Source organism: Oryctolagus cuniculus, chromosome 5, assembly GCF_051225735.1.
Source record: "Oryctolagus cuniculus isolate XC-2025 breed Fujian yellow rabbit chromosome 5, ASM5122573v1, whole genome shotgun sequence".
NCBI lineage: Eukaryota > Metazoa > Chordata > Mammalia > Lagomorpha > Leporidae > Oryctolagus > Oryctolagus cuniculus.
In genome coordinates this window covers 95,842,615-95,859,648 of record NC_142871.1, presented here as the reverse complement: position 1 = coordinate 95,859,648, position 17,034 = coordinate 95,842,615, and positions in this window count along the sequence as shown.

The following is a 17,034-nucleotide window of genomic DNA, read 5'->3' as shown; positions in this document are numbered from 1 at the left end:
TTTATTTCTTCATCCTATTTGTTGAACTCTAAATTTAGAGTGTGGTTAACCTTATGATTATAAAGTATACTGAAAATGGATGTAAAAATCAAGAGTGGGAATAGGAGAGGGAGGAGGAAGAAGGGTTAGGAGCATGTTCTTAAATCTGTATATATGAAATACATGAAACTTATACCTTAAGTTTGAAATGTATGTTAGATCTTAAACTGCAAGTTAAAATTAGAAAAAAGCACACATAAGCATTCAAAGTACACATGTAGCTATGTTGAAAAGGAAAATGCTCATGATGTAATTTATATAAAATTTCTTTATAAGTGTAAATCAACATGGATGTATAATCGATAGAGAAGGTAGGTGAATTGTGCTTTAGAACTAAAGTGTAAGGTTTCACTATCTTTTAGAAAAAAAAGGTATGTGCCCTCAAAGAAATATCATCTTTCCAGGCATAAAGTAATACAGAAATTTAAGAGGTAGATTTTTTTCTTAAGGTTTTAGACTTTTCCATTCCAATTTTTATAAAATTTTTAATGATTGCCTTTTTTAAAGATTTATTTGAAAGGCAGAAGGAGAGAGAAAACAGATATGATGTATTTCATAGATACAATTCTAAGAACATAAAAAAACTTATGTCTATTCATTTGCCCTAGATTATATCCTATCAATTTATGTGAATAGAATAGCAATTCTGACACTTAATTGAAAAGAATGCTTTAAAAAATTGTTATTTAGAATATTTAAGACATTTATAGATTTCCTAAAAAATCATATAGATAATAAAAGGATATATAAAATATATTCTTTTATTTTTATTAGAACTAATAGGCATATAAGTAGTTACTATACACATAAATTATATTTCAATGATGAATAATTTTCACATTTGAGTATTTCCAAAATATTTAACTATCTTGCTAACAAATATTTATAGATTGTTTCTGTTATTGCACATACTGCAAACTATATCTTATTTCCAAGGATATCAGCATTAAAATAACTAAGACATATGTGTATATATATATAAGATTCTGTAGAAGGACAGAATTACAATGTAAAATGTTTGTCAAGTAACCCTCAAGTAGAAATCAATAAGTTTGAAATTTTTTCTGAAAAGCAATTCAGAGTCCATCCAAACACTGGAAATTCTTTGTAATTGCTAATATAAAGATAAAGATAATTATTTGCAAAATTCTGCAGAGCTTGCTTGAATGTTAATGATCATGAATTTTTAAAAGGTAAACAAACTACAAGTGTGGAAAATACAAATAATAGAGGTTAATTGTACTGAAAACTTTTAGATTGGAACAAACTTTTTTCTATATAAACTTCTCTGAAGGTAATACTGTTCTGGTTATACTACTTCCCCTTTCCCTCCTGGAGCACTTCAAGATACAAAGTTCAAAAGAATTTAATTCAATCAGCGTTCTGGGCCAGTAACTAGTATTTTAGTTAACAACAATATATAGCTTCTATTAACAAAGAAATACTTGTTTCTAAAGTTCATCACTGAAACTACAAGATTTAATAGAAACATACTTGATTCTCACCAGGATGAGCTATACCTATCATTCTCACAACATGAAGTACTTGAACACTATCTCTAATCCATTTCACCATAAATCTGAGGAAATCCCTAATTTTATTAAATCAGGATTGGTGTCCTTAAAATGTGTCCTGGAGTTTCTAGTGAAACATTATGGATTAAATATATACATTAACCTCCCTCTTAAGCCCCAGTAGAGTTACAATGAAAGAATTAAAATATTGATCTAGAGGGGCTGGTACAGTAGTGTAGTGGGATAAAGCCACGGCCTGCAATACTGACATCCCATATGGGAGCCAGTTCGAGTCCTGGCCACTCCACTTCTGATCCAGCTCTCTGTTATGACCTGGGAAAGCAGTAGAAGATGGCCCAAGTCCTTGAGCCCCTGCACCTGTGTGGGTGATCCAAAAGAAGCTCCTGGCTCCAGATCAGTGTAGCCCCGGCCATCACAGCCAATTAGGGAGTGAACCAGAGCATGGAAGACCCCTCTCTCTGCCTCTGCTTCCCTCTGTGTAACTGACTTTCAAATAAATTAATCTTAAAAATATTTAGAGAGTAAATTCTTTTATTTTAGAAGTAACAGTGATAGTGCACGGATATCTATACAAAGGAGAGAAGGATGTTACTTAGCAGATAAAGTGTGTGGAATTAAAAAAAATCAGAAAATGCACATCTCAGAAACTTGGAGAAGTCTCAAGAATTAGAGCTACAAGGAGCTCAAAAAACAGAGCTACCAATAAAGCAGAAATACTATGGAGTTTTAGAATAGAAGGATTGGCTAAAGATTGTAGGATGTAATTAAACACCAAAACATTTCAGAACTGCCAAGCAGTTCTCTCTACTCTGGGAAACCCAGCCATTTAATCTCCAGTGATGCTGAACAGAATGTCTTTTGACTTGAGTTACTAGATAGAACTCATGGGGAGGTCAGAATCAGGAACTGGAAAACTGAGCAAACTATGACAAACGAGCAACAAGAACCACTGGGGCTCCCAGAACCTTGGTTTATATCCCCAGACATGATTGAGAATATTTTCTTAGGGGAAACCGACTAGGGCAAGAGAAATGGTCCATTGATACTGACAGTTATGGATCCCTTAATGAGATGGCCAACCTTGACTCATCAGTAAAACTCTGCAGTCAATAAGTTTTTCCCTTAGAAGAATCCGTAGTCAGAATTTTAGTGTTTTACTCCATAACATGAAAATATAACTGAGAAACACTTGACAAATTAAATAAAAAGCTTCAATATTAAATCTAGATCTAAAACAAGTAGCTGAAGGCAACAGACTTTTCTGGAATCAAAAGAAACTTAAAATAAACTGCAGTTTATAACACTATGTATATATTTTACAAATTACATATGCTTATACACAGATAACGAAATGCATCACATCAGTTAATGTGTTTTGATTATACTATAATTAATACTATATCCACTCAAAAAGGAAAATGCTTAAAAAAAGCATCAGGACATAATTCTCAGATATTAAAAATATAGGAACAATATTAATTCAATGAAGTTATTCATCTGTCTCAGAATGTGAAGTAAAAATAAAAACAAAAAGAGCTAAGAAAATTGACAGCAACTTGCAGTGTTTAATGCTCAGGTAATTTCTCTGAAGGGAGGAGAGAACTTCTACTGTGACTGTGACCCTGTCTGAATGAGATCGAAGTCGGTGAACCCAAAAGGCTTCCATAGCCTTGGCAACTCATGACTAGAGCCTAGGGAGATTACTGACGCCATAAACGAGAGTGTCAAATTGTTAAGTCAATAACAGGAGTCACTGTGTACTTACTCCTCATGTGGGATCTGTCCTTAGTGTGTTGTCCAATGTTAAGTAATGCTATAACTAGTACTGAAACAGTATTTTTACACTTTGTGTTTCTGTGTGAGTGCAAACTGATGAAATCTTTACTTAATACACACTGAATCGATCTTCTGTATATAAAGATAGTTGAAAATGAATCTTGATATGAATGGAATGGGAGAGGGAGCAGGAGATGGGAGGGGTGCAAGTGGGAGGGAAATTATGGGGGGGGAGCCAATGTAATCCATAAGCTGTACTTTGGAAATTTATATTTACTAAATAAAAAAAGAAAAAATGCTCAGGTAAAAGAAATCCCAGACTATAAAAAGACAGTTGACAGGGTAAAAATTCTTAAATAACAGTAATAATTTCTTCAAGGTCTGAAGTACATAACAACCAGGTTTAAAAAGACCACTGAAGCACTGAAGAAAATTGGATGAATACTACACTTACTAAGGAATAACATCAAATATTTGAGAACTTCAGATATAATTACAATCTTTTAAAAGCAATGAGAAAAAAAGGCAAAGCCTAGAAGTAAAATATCATACTTCTGTCTGGTAACTTTTGGATGTGTGACTATAAATTCTGAGGCTAAGGGATTCTGATCCATTATTTTATACCCAGCCAGACCATCCATCACATGTGAATGGAGGAGAAATACATTTTCAGAAAACTCAATTTTACTCCAAAATATTTTTACAAATAGCATGAATGATGCAAGTTCATCTGAAAGTAGAACATAAACCAGGAAGATAGAAAATGAAGGCAGGAAACAGTAATCCAAGAAAAGGAAGGCAAGAAGGAAGTTCTAGAAGGATGCCTGTGTCACAGTTTGTGGGAACTTAGTTTCGTTGGAGAGAAGGGCTTAGAATAGAGAATGAGGACTTCAGGAGGGGTATCTTCAGGAAAATGAAAAATATTTAACGATTCGAATGAGTTGAAAAAAATAAAGCTGGGAAGTTAATGGGTCAATCCCTAATAAGGATATTAAAACTAACTTTAAAATGTAAAATTAACATTAGAGAATCATACAAGAAAGAAAATACTTCCGCCCACTAAAAACTAGCTGAGTTGTGCTCATATAGCTGATAGAATGTAGGCACTAGATGTTAATCCAAAAATTTGATATAAAAATATCAGGGTGATTGGAAAAACAAAGATGTGTATGAGAAGAGATTGGTACAAAAAGGGAGAGAAATATAAAAGAGAAAGATAGTTAAGAAACAGCAATATGGACATGTTTTTACCAAACAATGGAGGTATATAGCAGAAGCAATTCTTATCTGTTGAAAATTAGAATTTCAAGGTCAAAAAGGGCAGGAAAGTAGATAATTCTTCATGCTATAAGTCTTACTATGGTCTGAGGATTTTTATAAAAATATCTACAAGTCTTATTTGGATAAAAATTGAATCAAAAAACTAAGTGCATATGGGAATATGACTATCACATAAGAAGTGGAGATCCATGTCCACTCTTAATAGTAATCCCATTTTGGCCAAAACAACACTCTCCTCTTTCACATTTGTCTAATTTCTTGGGTACCTCAGTGCCTGGAAGTGGGGTATGTATTCTCCTTGCTCTTCACTATTGTTTCCAAATCACTTCCCCACTCTTCTCTTTCAAAACTGCTGCTCCTTTAAAGCTAAAATCTTCCAGCAGTAGCAACTTACTAGTTATTTCTTCTTTTTTAAAAAAAGATTTATTTTATTTATTTGAATGACAGCGTTACAGAGTTACACAGAGAAGTAGAGACAGAGAGAGGTCTTCTATCTGATGGTTCACTCTCCAGATGGCCGCAACGGCCAGAGATGCACCGATCAGGAGCCAGGAGCCAGGAGCCTCCTCCTGGTCTCTGACATGGGTGCAGGGGCCCAAAGACTTGGGCAAACCTCCACTGCTTTCCCAGGCCATAGCAGAGAGCTGGGTTGGAAGAGGAGCAGCCGGGACTAGAACCAGCGCCCATATGGGATGCCGGCGCCGCAGGCCAGGGCTTTAACCCACTGCGCCACAACACTGGCCCTTAGTTATTATTTCAGTCAGTGTGTTTTCCTGTCACTCTTCTTTACTAGTAAAGCCTTTTCTTCCTACCTCACTTTGTCACTTCAAGTGTGTTTTATTATGTGTATACTTCAATAGATTTAAAAAATAAAAACAGAAAAACTAGTGTCATAGGCTCCCAACATTTATCCAGCCATTGATCAAGGTACTAACCTCTCTGGACATAAGAGAATGAAGAAAAGATCAATTCAATGATAACAGTGAGACGAACAACAGAAAGATACAGACGAGGAGAAGCTACCAGATTCCAAGTGAGAAACCTAGACTCGGTAAGTATTGCTAAGACCCCACAAACTTCTTCAAATACGCAATTGGAGAGCTGTACATCCAGGGCAAAGACAGTAACTGATTTGATTAGAGGATATTTGAGACAATAAATCCCAAATAAAAGCTATGGACTGCACCAGTTCAGTCACCACACTTCTTCCAAATCCTTCATTAAAAACATACCTGGTCACATTGAAACCTAAGTAATACTCAAAAAATCAGCCAAAAATTTTAAAGAGGTAGTAAAGGCAAAACTGATATATGAGTATGAATTAAAACACAAAATTTGTTCGTGTTTTTCTAGTCTCAAATTACAACAAACATATCTCCACAGAGGGAAGAAGTTCAAAGAAAAAGTTTCAAAGACAAGTTTGCATGAAAATGTGAAAAGACAAAAAGTAAGCTGGTAGGGCTCAGTAAAGAAAAGAAGGCTGTGTAAAAACATCACCAAAAAAATCAGGTTAATCAACTTAAAATGCAATAAATAAACTCTAGGAAGAGGCTCCATTGGTCAACAAGAGGTAATAAAATTAACAATAATTTTTTGTAAAATAGACCTTTCCTGGAAAAAATGCAAAAAAGTAGATCTAAAGCATATGTGATGATTATTCCTGAAAAAAAATTCCAGCAGATGAAATTGCCAAAGGTACAAGGTTGCTGCAAATGTTCATGGAATAAATGGAATTAAAAGTATGTTTATTTTGGGGCAAAATATTTGAAGTCAATACAGTTTTATTCCATACTGATATTTTCTATGAAACTCTTGAAGCCTCTACATACACGAATTTGAAATTTGCACCAACATAAATATTTTAATTTTCCATTAACTTTCTTTTTAAAGGCAGGCAGGCAGAGAGACAGACACAGACGTATCTTCCATCCACTGAGAAACAGAGATGGTATTTTGTGCTGTTCCATGGTGACCATGGTTGAGTTCAATAGAAGATGTAGATTATTTGGATGTCTACCAGACTAGGATTCTTTATTATAATTGTATCCTTTTGGGTCCCTATAGCTATACAGGGATTTTTGTCCGTCTCATGTGTCTCTATCATACAGGCTGAGATGATGGGACATGAGTCCATAATTAAACAGAAGACAAGTTAGATGCTCTTCCCTGAGGACTGGGGTTGAGACACTGTAATAGAAGATATGCATTACTATAATTTGCATCATGGCTAAGCAGAATGGAATAGAATATATAGAGAAATAAATGATAGAGATGAATAATCAACTTAGAGGAAACTAAGAGGGTATCTATTTAAGTTTATATTTCATGTCTTTCTTAAAGCCTAATACATTTCTCCTGTTAGACTACGAAGAGTTATCAGTTTGCATTTGTAATAGCTTCTTTTACTTAAGCTGCTTTGAGTGGATTTCAGTTATTTTCAGCAATATTGATGAGAAAAATGAAGTATATTAACTTTTGGAATGAAAGCATGTGCAATAAGGTGGAAGGTTAGAATATCACTTTGCTCATTTGGTTCCTTCATGAGGTAGGGTGGGCACCCTAGCAACAACTTATCACATAAGTAAATACCCTAAAAGCTAAATTGAATTTCATGACTTGGAAGTGATAAACATGGATAAGGGGATAAGGAATGTGCTCTTTTGGATTTTTGTTTCTCTTTTAGGCCTTAAGGCAAAGATTATTAGGCAGATAAAGATGGAAGAAGGCAGAAATCCCAGGAAGGAGTGTTAGTAAGAATAATAACCTCAGCTCTGGCAAATCAGCCAAACAAGCAGACCAACACAATGCTACACATTTTCTGGCTTGGTTTACTGTAAACAGAGCTCCCTCAAACCAAACAATATCAATAATTTTACCAAAGATTACAAGACTTTTAACACCAGAAAATAAGACAAAGAGAAAATTCTCAACCTTATCAAAAGAACGTGGATCAAATCAAGATAGGAAATGCTAACAAGTTTTATTTTTTTTCACTTTTATTTAATAAGTAAAAATTTCCACAGTACAGCTTTTGAATTATAGTGGCTTTTTCCCCCCATAACCTCCTGCCCACCCACAAATATCCCATCTCCCTCTCCCTCTCCCATCCCATTCACATCAATTTATTTTCAATTATCTTTATATACAGAATATCAATTTAGGATATACTAAGTAAAGATTTTAACAGTTTGCACCCACACAGAAACACAAAGTATAAAGTACTGTTTGAATACTAGTTATGCTGTTGATTCACATAGCACAACACATTAAGGAAAGATATCCTACATGGGGAATAAGTACACAGTGACTCCTGTTGTTGAATTAACAATTGATACTCTTATTTATTATGTCAGTAATCACCCTAGGCTCTTGTCATGAGCTGCCAAGGCTATGGAAGCCTCTTGAGTTCGCCAGCTCCGATCTAATTTAGACAATGCCATAGTCAAAGTGGAAGTTCTCTCCTCCCTTCAGAGAAAGGTACCTCCTTCTTTGATGGCCCATTCTTTCCACTGGGATCTCACTATCATGAGCTTTTAGCCAGATCCGAATGCCTTAATGGCTGATTCTGAGGCCAGAATGCTGTTTAGGATCTGCCATTCTATGAGTCTGCTGTGTATCCCACTTCCCATGTTGGATTGTTCTCTCCTTTTTAATTCTATCAGTTAGTCTTGTGTATGTGATCCCTTTGACTCTTAATCCTATCATTATGATCAATTATGAACTGAAATTGATCACTTGGACTAGTGAGATGGCATTGGTACATGCCAGCTTGAAGGAATTGAATTGGAATCCCCTGGCACCTTTATAACTCTACCATTAGGGCTAAGTCTGAGTGAGCATGTGCCGAACTATACATCTCTTCCCTCTCTTATTCCCACTCTTACATTTAACAGAGATCACTTTTCAGTTACATTTAAACACCTAAGAATAATTACGTGTTAATTGAAGAGTTCAACCAATGGTATTAAGTAGAACAAAAAAAATACTAAAAGGAATAAAATAGTAAGTTGTTCCTTGACAGTCAGGACAAAAGCTGATCAAGTCATTGTTTCTCATAGTGCCCATTTCACTTCAACAGGTTTCCTTTTCAGTGTTCAGTTAGTTTTCAGCAATCAGGTAGAACATATGCTATTTGTCCCTTTGGGATTGGCTTATTTCTCTCAGCATGATGTTTTCCAGATTCCTCCATTTTGTTGCAAATGACAGGATTTCATTGTTTTTGACTACTGTATAGTATTTTATAGAGTACATGTCCCATAATTTCTTTATCCAGACTACTGTTGATGGACATTTAGGTTGATTCCAGGTCTTAGCTATTGTGAATTGAGCTGCAATAAACATTGAGGTGCAGACAACTCTTTTATTTGCCAATTTAATTTCCTTTGGGTAAATTCCAAGGAGTGGGATGGCTGGGTTTTATGGTAGGATTATTATTATTATTTTTTTTTTTTGACAGGCAGAGTGGACAGTGAGAGAGAGAGAGAGAAAGGTCTTCTTTTGCCGTTGGTTCACCCTCCAATGGCCGCCGCGGCCGGCGCGCTGCGGCCGGCGCAGCGCGCTGATCCGATGGCAGGAGCCAGGAGCCAGGTGCTTTTCCTGGTCTCCCATGGGGTGCAGGGCCCAAGCACCTGGGCCATCCTCCACTGTACTCCCTGGCCACAGCAGAGGGCTGGCCTGGAAGAGGGGCAACCGGGACAGAATCGGCGCCCCGACCGGGACTAGAACCCGGTGTGCCGGCGCCGCTAGGCGGAGGATTAGCCTAGTGAGCCGCGGCGCCGGCCAAGGATTATATTCAGGTTTCTGAAAAATCTCCAAACTGAGTTCTATAGTGGCTTTACCAGTTTGCATTCCCACCAACAGTGGGTTAGTGTTCCTTTTTCCCCACATCCTCGCCAGCGTCTGTTGTTGGTAGATTTCTGTATGTGAGCCATTCTAACTGGGGTGAAGTGAAACTTCATTGTGGTTTTGATTTGTATTTCCCTGATTGCTTGTGATCCTGAACATTTTTTTCATGTGTCTGTTGGCCATTTGGATTTCCTCCTTTGAAAAAAAAATGTGTATTTAGGTCCTTACAATTTTTAAAGATATGACTAGGCCAGGGCTGTGGCTCAGTGGGTTAAAGCTCCAGCCTGCAGTGTTTGCATCCAATATAGGCAACACTTCGAGTCCCAGCTGTTCTACTCTTGATCTTTTAATTTTTGAAAGGTAGAGTTACAGAGAGGCTGACAGAGAGGGAGGGAGGGAAGGGAGACAGAGGAAGCAAGGGAGAGGGAGAGGGAGAGGGAGTCTTCCATCTGCTGCTTTACTCCTCAGATGGCTATAACGGCCTGAGATGTGCCTATCCAAAGCCAGGAGTTCTTAAGTCTCTCCCATGTGGGTGCAGGGGCCCAAGCACTTGGGGCATCTTCCACTGCTTTCCCAGGCCATAGCAGAGAGCTGGATCAGAAGTGGAGCAGCCAGGACTTGAACTGGCACCCATATGGGATACCTGCCCTGCAGGTGGCAGCTTTATCCCTCTATACCACAGCATCTAACCCTGACCCAGATTCTTGCTGATGAGCCTGGGAAAACAACAGAGGATGGCCCAAGTGCTTGGGCCCTGGCACCCATGTAGGAGACCCAAAAAAACTCCTGGCTTTGGTGTGGCTCAGTCCTGGCTATTGGGGCAATTGGGGAGTGAACCAGTGGATGGAAGATAGGTCTCTGCTTCTACTCTGTCTTTCAAATAAGTAAAGATTTACAAGAAGGATATGATTACAAAAGATATTGACATAGACAGACTGGATTCCTATAAGTTGACTGGTCCCCTTGTGGAAACGCTCCTCATTGTACTCCTCAGGTGCCTCTGAAGGCCATCAGAGGAGATAGTACCAGTGGACAGAACCTAAGGCAGCTCCATTAAGTATGCAGCTTACTCTGCAGCAAAGAAGATGAGTCAGCAAAACGTCAGCCTAGGATATTAACTGCTTGGTCACACTCCTTCAATTTCCAGTGTACCTTTCCTTGGTCCCATAATGTATCTCAGATAAACTAATGCAAAGAGACATAACACACAGCTATATTAAAAACTATTCAGTTTTTTTTTTCTTTTGCAATGGTAAAATCTTAGTATTTTGTGAAAATAAAAGCTAAAAATAAGGAACCACTGAATGCCATCTCATGGAAGAAGCAATCAATATCTTCTCCAGCAGGCCCTCCTCCAATAGTTTTAGTCACACTATATCTTTGACCTTCTCATAGCAACCCCGGGCCACAGGAGGCTCCAAACACAAAAAGCCAGAGGCAACAATTACAGAGTGATGAGAGTAGAGAAACAGAGTTTTGGTGCCTTGCAGAGAGCAAAGCTGTTCCCAGGGTATAAGTAATCAACAACAAGCATTTTGTAAGGTATTTAGAGATGTAAAAGCTCCTCCGTAAAGCAGTGATAAAGACTAGGATTCAAATGAATGCTGAGCAAAGGATCAGGCAGCAGCTAGAAATATTATGCAAATCACAGTTGCAGAAAAACATCCTGGAACAGATTGACATAGGACTAAAATACTGTGGAACAAGAACAGGAGGGGTACAGAACAGAGTCAGTAGGATCTGGAAGAAGAAACACAAAAATTAAACATGAAAAAACTACTCTTATGTCCATATTCTGAGCGCTTTTCACCAATTCCATTATGAAAAAAAATGGAAATGCATTAATAGCACCTATTGCTGAGAATCCACAGGTATAAAACACACATAACCAAGTTTATAATCCAGTACTGCTATACATAGTGTTTGTTGCATAGAAAGCATTCATTGTGTTGTCTTATAAAAATACTAACTTTAACTCCTCCATATATTCATCAAAATGTTTTTCCTTTAGAGCAAGCAAAACTGATGAGTAAATAGGGAAGATAAACAAGTGGAGGGGCCAGCTCTGTGGCTCACTTGGTTAATCCTCTGCACCAGCATCCCATATGGTTGCCAGGTTCTAGTTCCGGTTGCTCCTCTTCCAGTTCAGCTCCTTGCTGTGGCTCTGGAGGGCAGTGGAGGATGGCCCAAGTGCTTGGGCTCCTGCACCCGCAGGGGAAACCAGGAGGATGAACCTGGCTCCTGGCTTCGGATTGGCGCAGTGCCAGCCGTGGTGGCAATTTGGGGAGTGAATCAGCAGAAGGAAGACCTTTCTCTCTGTCTCTCTCTCACTGTCTATATCTCTACCTGTCAAATAAAAAAAATATAAATAAAAAAAAAAAAACAAGTGGAAAGGTTTAACGTACAGCATAAAGACTATAGTCACTGTATTGTATTTGAAAGTTATGCTCAATAGTCTGATTATATTTGTTCTTGGTGTGTAGCCATTTTACCATTTATCTGTATCTTATAACATCCTGTTAAATACTTTAAGTATATAGAACAGCATTAATTTTCACTCAATCCAGCTCTTCCCAATCCAGCTCTCCCACATGCATGGGTACACAATGGCAGGAAACTAGAATCAGAATAACCAGGACTTGAACCCAAGCACTCAAATATGGAATGCAGGCATCATAAGAATCATCTTAATCACTGTGTCCAATGTCCACTTTTTTTTAGATTTTAGTTATTTGAAACAGTTACAGAGGGAGGTAGCACGAGAGCACGTGAGAGAGGTCTTCCATCTTTAACTCGCTGGGCCACAGTGCTGGCACCCCCAACTCTATTCTTAAAAAACAGTAATATTGTAGGGCCAGCACTGTGGTGCAGCGGATTAAGCCACCACCTGTGACACCGGCATCCTACATGGGTGCCAGTTTCAGTTCTGTCTGTTCCACTTCTTATCCAGCTCCCTACTAACGCACCTGGAAAAGCAGCAGAAAATGGCCCAAGTCCTTGGGCTCCTGCAACCCGCCTAAGAGACCTAGAAGAAGCTCTAGGCTCCTTATATAAGCCTGGCCCAGGCCATCTGGGGAGAGAACCGGTGGATGGAATCCCTGTTCCTCCCTGTCCCCTCCCCACTGTTACTTTTTCAAATAAATAAAAATCTTTAAGAAATCCTCTAGTACATTTAATACATAATTTTCTTGATTTTCTCAGAAATGATCTTTGTTTAGATAAATATGCCCAATATCACTGGCTGAGATACAACACATAAAGCATTTATGTGCCTGCCACGTAAAATATATGATAACTATTTTAGCAATCATTATCACTAGCACCATTCCCATCATCACTGCAATGACACAATTAAATTTAGCACATGTAAGAAAATGTGTTATATCTATTAAGTAAAAGAAAGTTAAGAAGCAGTGAGTAAAAATAAAAATGTAAATGATTGCCAAATATGAGTTTAAGGTATACTGGTGTTCTTAATAATTGAGTCAACCAAAAAATTTCCTTTTAAAGTGTAATCCCGAAACAGTACAATATAGGCTAGTGAGTTCAGTAAATACAGTTTATATAATCTGTGGCTATACACTTGTTAATGTGTGTATATATGCAAGCATCATATGCATTATAAACATCCTTATAGAAAAAGGGATTATCTCAATCAAGAACAATTGTACTTGTTTATGTTACTTGGGATAATATTTTTATACATGTTATATCAATATTCAAATTTTAAATAGATATTATGTCTGAAATAGAAATAGAATATTTTTTGTTTTGTTTTTTTTTTGTTTTTCTTAAAAATTTTTTAAACTTTTATTTAATTAATATTTATTTCCAAAGTACAGCTTATGGATTACAATGGCTTCCCCCCTATAATGTCCCTCCCACCCGCAACCCTCCCATCTCCCACTCCCTCTCCCCTTCCATTCACATCAAGATTCATTTTCGTTTCTCTTTATATACAGAAGATCAGTTTAGCATACATTAAGTAAAGATTTCAACAGTTTGCTCCCACACAGAAACATAAAGTGAAAAATACTGTTTGAGTACTAGTTATAGCATTAAATCTCAATGTACAGCACACTAAGGACAAAGATCCTACATGAGGAGTAAGTGCACAGTGACTCCTGTTGTTGACTTAACAAATTGACACTCTTGTTTATGGCATCAGTAATCAACCTAGGTTCTTGTCATGAGCTCTCTAAAAATTGAAAATTCTTTAAGGGAAGTTTGAATAACAGCTTCAAAATACAACTCAGCCCCTATACTTTTATATTTTTTTAATTTATTTGACAGGTAGAGTTATAGACAGTGAGAGAAAGAAAGAGAGGGAGAGAAAGGTGTTCCTTCTGTTGGTTTACCAACGGCCGCTACGGCAGGAGCTACGCTGATCCGAAGCCAGGAGTCAGGTGCTTCCTCCCGGTCTCCCATGCGGTTGCAGGAGCCCAAGCACTTGGGCCATCCGCCACTGGCCTCTTGGGCCACAGCAGAGAGCTGGACTGGAAGAGGAACAACCGGGACTACAACTGGTGCCCATATGGGATGCTGGTTCTGCAGGCGGAGGATTAACCAACTGAGCCACAGCGCCAGCCCCAGCCCCAACTTTTATTTAAATCAAAGTTTTCCAATAAGATATTTCAAAGAATACTCATTATGCAAGAAAATGGGAATATGAACTTTCAGAAACTCATGAAGAGGGTTGGCATTGTGGAACAGCAGGTTAAGCCACCACCTGCAACTCCAGCATCCCATATGGGTGCCAGTTGGAGTCCTGGCTGCTCCACTTTTAATCCATATCCCTACCAATGTGCCTGGGAAAGAAGATGATGGCCCAAGTACTCAAACCCTTTCACCCACATGGGAGAGCAAGATGAACTTCTAGGCTCATGGTTTATGGTTTGGCCCAGGTCCAACTGTCGCAACCATTTAAGGAGGGATGGGATGGAAGACATTTTCTCTCACACAATTTCCCCCTCCTCCAACTCTTTCAAACTAATCACACACATAAGGAGAAATAGATAGAGAATGAGAATCTTCCACCTGCTGGTCCACTCCCCAAGTGACTGCAATGGCCAGGAGTAAGCCAGGCCAAAGTCAGGAGCTTTATTCCGGTCTCCTATGTGGAGATCAAACTTAGGAGCTTTATTTGGGGGTCTCCTGTATGGAGACCATGGAACCATCTTTCACTGCTTTCCCAGGCACATTAAGAGGGAGCTGTATCACAAGTGGAGCAACCAGAACACAAACTAGCACCCACGTGGGATGCCGGCATTGCAGGCAGCTCACTACACCACAACTCTAGCCCTAATTTTATTTAACTCTGCCTTTCAAATAAATCTTTAAAAAAACAAATCTTTAAATGGCGTGAAGTTCAAGACTGAACTATAATGTTTGGGGTTCCAACTTGGTTTAAGCTCAATCTGAAGAAACCATGGAGGTGAAGGAGACTGTCTTACAAGTCCACTTACTGGACTCACTTGATCTAACGGAGTTATGTTCAAGTTACACAGAGCAGCTCTAATTGTAAGTTAACACACTGATCAGAGGAATGGATTTTGTATTGAGTAGGCAGAGCAGAATAAGTGAAATGCCAGGAGTATCTGTTAAAAACAAAGGGAGGATGAACGAATCATCAAGAGCAAAGGAAAATAAATCTTGAGCTGGCAGAATCTCAACTTGAAAATTTAGGTTCCAAAGGAGTCCGTGATGCTTGGTCCTGTTTTCTGATCCACATCACAGATCGTGAAGGACTCCCTGGGGTGGGGAGGATAGTCACTTGGCTGAAAGTCTGTTTTCCTCACATGAGAAGGCTAATAAAGAAGACTACCATTATCCCAAGTAGCAAAGAACCAATACTCATGTTTCTGAATAAAATTCATGTTCTCCAACAAACAGTAAAACTACATTCTAACATGTGAACATATCTGAACACTTTTAAATATTGGGCAATTTTTCCATGCTCAGCTGTTCCTCTGCTCTTGAGTATAACTATTGAATAAATATTTACCAAAACTTCAGAGACTGAACTCGTTTCTAAAGGGAAGAAGTATTACAGAAATCATTGCAATTAACAAGAAAAAGATTTTCCTATACAGTGTGACAGATGAAAAAGCAAGCATTTTTCAAAAGTTCTGAATGCTCCTAAGAAAATTCAGTATTGGTTCAGGGTAAGAAAGACATACCACTGCAATAGCCTTCACTAAGGATTCCAGAATGTCAAGGAAAAATGGCCACAAACAAGAGGTAAATCCCTCATTTCTCACAAGAGTAAGTGCCCATGTCAGTGGTTCAGCCGTTACTATACAGAGATTCTGCATGGGCTCCTCTGCTCTACCCCCAGGCACAGGTTAATTGTTAATTTTCAAACACATTCCCAGGCTAAAATTCAGACTGAACAGCTAGCTATGCCTATTACCTAATTGGTTTGGACTAGCAGACATTCAGCTTTGGGGGTGCACAATAAGTAAATGGAGGTCCTGTTTAGAATAAGGAGTAGTGGTGGTGTATGCATTCAGGCATCATCTGTCCTAGAAGAGTTCCAGATAGAGCAAACCAAAAAGGGACAACTATTTTGCCACCATACGTGAGTCCCATGCACCTTTGCTGCAGCTTTAACTTTTAACTTGAACAGGGAAAGTCTTACACTCATCCTGTCTTTGGAAATTTGGTCCCTTCATCCTATATTGCATTTCCCACCATTTTATTTCAGTCATAGTTAGATTTATCTTTCAAAGCAACTCCTCTGCTTCTCCATAACACAGTTTATTCCTCCTGTCCCTGGCATTGAAGGGTTTAAGAATGTCTGTTTGGCACTTAGGGCTTTCTATTTTTGTATCAGCCATATCTTTCACCATACTGGAGTGAAACTTCTTACAAAAATGGTGTTGTAGTCATCTTTCATGTGTGATTATAGATATTTCTACATAATAGCTATTTAGTAAATACCTGTGGCATGTGTTTAAAAGTCATTCTTTAAGAACAGTGAAATTCTACAGTAAGACCTCAAATCTGTCAATCATGTATTTTTTAAGAATGCATAATGAGGGATAGGTGTACTGGGAATGCTTAGGATTCTTGCACCCCACATCCTAGTACCTGGTTTGAGTCCCAGGTACCTTGCTTCAAATACAATATCCTGCTAATGCATCCTGGGAGGTAGCAGCTAATACTCAAGTAATTTAAATCGCTGACATCCATGTGTGAGAGCCAGATGGAATTCCAGTCTCAGCTATTGAGGACATTTGAGAAGTGAATCAACACATGGATGATCGCTCCCCTGTGTATACCCACTCTCCTGTTACTCTGACTCATTTTTTTTTTTAAAGAAAATGGGCAAAGAGATAGGTCCTCATGAAATCAATTTCAGAGTAAATTCATTTTTAAGATTTAATTGCGTGTTTTGTTTATATAATTAGAGAAACATTTACATTTTCAAAATACTCAGTGGAATCACAGTATTAGTTTGTCACTAAAACTTTGGGATGCTTTTGCAAAAGAACAAAGTGTTCTTACGTGACTTATCAGATCCCGCTCTGTCCTTTTCCATTTGTGTTTTGTCTAT